We start from the raw sequence: 5,120 nt of genomic DNA, 5'->3' as shown, positions 1-5,120 counted from the left end.
TGTTTTTGTGTTTTTTCATCACTGTTTTTGTTGTTGTTGTTGTTTTTACATTTTAGACACAAGATTAATTTTTAGGGGGATGGGGTGTGGGGGGTGGGGTTCAATGGGACTTTTAGGATTTTATATATATATATATATATATATATATATATATATATATATATGTATATATAATTTCTCAAGGGGGTATGAATTATATACATGTATTCTGTCTGGTTCTTGAATCTGATTGGCTGAAAGCCTGCACATTCTGCAAATAACCAATAACAGCACTAGTACAGCCTCTTCACCCTTGTGTACTGCTCCGCTCACTTACTGCCACGAGCAGAGGACACTGCAGTTGCTGCTGTTGGACAACATGTACTTTTGAGGCTTTTTAGTCGAGAATGTAGTTGTTTAGATTGCAACTATGCAGTTGATATTTATGGATAGTTACTATTTTTGAATACTTTATAATTTCGGAGCATCGGATCATTTTGGAGCCTGTCTGAGCAGACCAAAAGTGACGGTTGACGTTCCGCCACAAGATGGCGACAGAGTCCTTAGAAAAAACAGCATTTTCTCAGAACAAATTTCAAACTATGGCTTAAAAACCATCATAAATCAGGTAAGTGACATTCTAAGTCGATTTCTCTCTTTTATATATAGTAGTGCTGTATTTATACCATAGAAACTGACTTACTTTGACCATCTTTGCTTTGCTGTGGCTTTTTTGGGGTTCATTATTGTAATCTCCCGATTTCAACAGAGAAATATTGGCGTTTAATGCCCGTCAGCCTTATAATTTTAAAATGTGATCAAAATCACTAAAGTTTTGTCATCACTCTAGACCTTATTTAAATAATAATCGTTTAAATACTATCTCTAAAATGACGTTTGTGTTGAGTAAAGGTTTCTGCTGTTCTGACGTCAGCTGCAGATGTGACTGAATGGCAGAAGAAAATAGTTCCTCATCCAAATGGATTTGACTCTCTGTGTTTAATTTTTTAAAAATATATATATACACAATTATGCAGCCGAACTGTTGTATAAATGCAATATTACACTCGTAGCAGTGCGATATGTTTTTATATATATAAATCTAAATAACATGTTCAAAAACTCTTTTTTTGACCAAAATGTCTAAAAATTTAAAAAGTAGACTGTAGTGTATCTTACCTCATTTAAGCCATCTCCTTCTCGGGGTACAGGGAGAAGTTAAACTCCATCCATGTGACCTTAATAAATTAAGACACTTTATCCATGTTTTTTCCATGAAATGCACCAAAACTCCTTTTAGTAACATTTGTTGGCGCTTTAAAAATGAAAAGCTTTCCTAACGGTCACTATGGTCACTCAAACATAAAACTTGCACCGAGCTGCAGGAATCTCTTTGTGTATGTGAAGAAAGCACTCATTGATCGCATTTTAATTGGTTTTCCCTTTTTTTCTCCTTCTGGTCTAGCTTTTGTGCGCCGAGATTCAGGCAGATGTCAATTAGACTGCAGTAAAGCTGGCACAAAGTGGCAAGTGTGGCGATGATACCCTCTTCACCTCTGCAGGAACAGCTGGCCGTTGTCAGAAAGCTCATTAGGCGAGTGTTGTGACGCAGAAATGTGTTTTTTTTTTTCGCCGAGGTCAACGTGACACATCAATACTCGCAGTGCTTTATTCTACAGCAAACAACACGCTGATCCCGCTTGATCTCGGGTAAACAGGCCTAAATTAATCTGATTGTCAGTCTGCGTAACGCGTTCCATATTTAACTGTGGAAAGATCTTTTTAATTCCTATTCATATGCGAGGATTGAAAGTAGAGTGTCTGTGTTCTCTAGTTTGCTCCACAAACCACTCAACGGCCTAAAATGCAATTGAATTTTTTCTTCCCAAATGTGATAAACATCTTCTAATAGGACTATTAAAGCTCATAATGACAGGAATTTGTAAAGTATGATTGGAAATTTGAAGTGATGAATTGAGAAAATGGTGATTAAAGCTTTCTTTATGTGGTGAATAATGTTGGCTGCTTGCACACACAGACACACTAGACTTCTCATAGACATATTGATTTTTATAGTATACGTATGGAATAATCAACAGCTTGCCGTGGGTTAAAGGATTTAATGCACGACGTGGAGACGAAGAACCACACGACGCGCAACGGAGTGGTCGTCTTTGTGAAGTGCAACTGATTTGAGATCGCTTTGTTTGTTGTGAAGGACAGATCTTTCGATCCTCGAAATCATAATCAGCAATGCAATGATTGGCTGACGGCACAGCAGCGTAATGACATCATCTGATTATTATTAAATTATCCATGTGAGTAAAATTACGGAAAATTAGCAGTAAACAGTTTGTTAAATATGACACGCAATAACTTCCCACATTTGTTGTGAGCTGCAGGCTTTACTCTTTCATGTGTCAAGAAGAGTGTTCATCATGTATTTCATTCATTCATTCATTTTCTTGTCGGCTTAGTCCCTTTATTAGTCTGGGGTCTGATAGATATGGGCCAGTACATGGTTAATCAGCTATTCTAATAGAGGAGACTCTAGATCCAGATCTGTTTTTACATTACTGTGATGGTTGGGTTTAGGGTTGGGGTAGGGATAAAATGTTATAAATAATATAAATAATTCTTGTTAACTTCCAGCCACAGCCGTATGTGATCTATAGTTAATTACCCATGTGGATGGATGATAATAGCCTTCTAAGCCTACTAGACCCCTACTGGCCCATATCTATCAGCTGATAACCACTGATAATGCATATTTTATCCAGTGATAACATTCAAATTGGCTAATAAAAAGCCTTTAATACAGTAAATAACTGTAGTTCCTTAATGTCTCTGTTAATAGGCATTAATAGGGATGTAACGGTATCAGAATTTCATGGTACGATAATACCTCGATATGAATGGCACGGTACGGTATTTATTGAATAATTTACAGGAAAAACAAAACTAATGAAAACACTCGAAAAAAGTGCCAAAAGTGTTTATTTACCTTAGCACTGAACATATCAATGGCATACAAATTAGCCATCCATCTGTAAGTTTCGAAACAGGAATTTCATTTTTTCAATTTTAATAACAAAAAACTATTAAACCATATAAAAAAATAAAGTTTCAATTTAGTATTGTTGAAAACTCATCACATTCAACATTTAATCACTCACTCACTTAGATAGAGATGGGTTTTTTAAGGAAAATGATCATATAACTATAATCTGGTCAAAGCTGGGATCTCTGGGCATGTCCCCTGCATTAGAAATAAAAAAACCCTCTCATTTGGGACTGAGCTTTCTGGGACAGAGAGATATGATTTAGCCAAGGATGACAGCAGTGGGTAACGTTGTGCATTGTCTTTCCACCACTTGAGAGGACAAGCCATGAGTGAGATAGAGGTCTCTTTGCGGTACAAGTCAATGTCTGCATCAATCTGAACAGTGTGCTGTGTTCTGCAGTCCCCATGACTGTTTTTAGTCGTATTCCCCGACTTATATTTCACCACAGTCTAGCAGTGCCTGCATACTTTTTTTTCTTTGTCTGTCACCTTTTCTCTTTTTTCGTATCTTTTTACAAAGAAACCGAAATACTTCCACACATCTGATTTAAAACCCGCTTTAGGTTCGATCACTTCCAGCTCTTTTTCTTCCCAGCTACTAGCAGCACCCTCCATTTCCGCATTACTGGATCTGTAGTGACAACAGACCGCAAAGGATGATGGCCACGCCTAGGCTGATGGGAATTGTAGTTTCCGCTACCCCCTGTTCGCTTCATTCGCCTAAGCAAACTTTTCTCAGAAATATAGTTTTATTGAGTCATGCGCCTACGGTAATATTGAAAAAATTACTACTGCGGTATGACGGTATTTACAATATTGTTACATCCCTAGGCATTAATGATTCTTGTTCTAAATATGGCACACACTTTTGTATACAAACAAATGCAAAAGGCTTTAGTGTGTGTTTTAGAAAAGTTATGATTTTGAATGAAATTTTCTGGAATAAAAAACTAATGTAAAAGATCAAATCAACTTGCTTACCCCTGTGTATATTAAAATAATGTATGCCAAACACAAATGGAAAAGAAAACAGCAACTATTAACAACTTTCTTTGCACAAATTAGCACACAAACTTTGTGATCAGTGCCTTGAATTTCAATCTTCAAAGAAATGCCTTTCACACTTTATGTTGTGTGTTTTTTTTTTTTTTTTTTTAAACCCCAAGCAATTATAACATCATACTAATTCTTGACTTTAGGGCGGAGCAGTAACTGGGTGCAAATTAGAGCAGTTTTTCTCACCAATGAGCGTGAAATGGAAAGCCCAGATTGGAGTTGCAGTCAAGTGATTGCACAACTCTGATTGAAAGCATACATAGTCAGAAAGAATGAAAGGCTTAAAGTTAATCTCACCGCAGAACTTCCCTCTGGCCTCTTCCCTATCTGTCCAACACAATGAACCCTCAATCCCGCTGAGCATACTAACCCAAACAACATTTCATTTAATCATCCTCACCCCCGCCTCTACTTTGTCTTCTTGAAGAATAGACATGCGGCTCGTGCAGACAAGGCAGGAGTTTTCCATTCCCAAAATGTAATCCCATCAGCCGTGGTGGACTAGAAAACTGAATATGGCCCTCTGTTGGCATCCGCTTCATCAAAACTCTTCCCTCGTCCGGCTTCCTACCTTTGTAGTGAAAGTGCCCGTCAAGAACAAAGCACACTGTAATGGTGTATTCAGCTGTGTGGTTGGGGAAAAACGGTCAGAATGACATCTCAATGTCACCAAAAAACTTTCAAAAAAAGGCCTTTTGCTCCCTCCTGTCTCTGAGGTTTGGATCATGTCCAGACGTATCGCTCGCTCATTCTTTTATGTCACTACGGGTTCATGCATCGTCCATCCATATAAAATCATTTTGCTTTTTAGTATGCATCAGACATCCACACCGGCTGCGATGTTCAATCATTCATTTTATTTTTTTTTTTTGCACATATTTCCTCAGTGTCAGTGAAATAAGTTAATATGATCGGTTCAGTCTAGTACCACCATGTAAAGGATGTAGCGAGGGATGGAGGCAGGCATGAAAAAGTGACATAAAGCCACAAACCAAAGTTTTTAATCCCTGGGGTACAAGAA

General features: G+C 37.6%; 1 long non-coding RNA gene across 1 annotated transcript; it reads left to right on the top strand.

Moving 5' to 3' along the window:
• The first annotated feature begins 247 nt into the window (after nucleotides 1–247).
• Nucleotides 248–3,091, top strand: LOC141377591 (uncharacterized). The gene is made up of 3 exons (XR_015507996.1): nucleotides 248–607; nucleotides 1,445–2,419; nucleotides 2,655–3,091. It is a non-coding gene; the product is annotated as an uncharacterized LOC141377591 (long non-coding RNA).
• The last annotated feature ends 2,029 nt before the right edge of the window (nucleotides 3,092–5,120 follow it).

Source organism: Danio rerio, chromosome 14 (genome assembly GCF_052040795.2).
Source record: "Danio rerio strain M-AB ecotype USA chromosome 14, GRCz13ab, whole genome shotgun sequence".
NCBI classification, from domain to species: domain Eukaryota; kingdom Metazoa; phylum Chordata; class Actinopteri; order Cypriniformes; family Danionidae; genus Danio; species Danio rerio.
The sequence above is the reverse complement of the archived record's forward strand: the minus strand, read 5'-3'. Positions and strand labels throughout refer to the sequence as shown.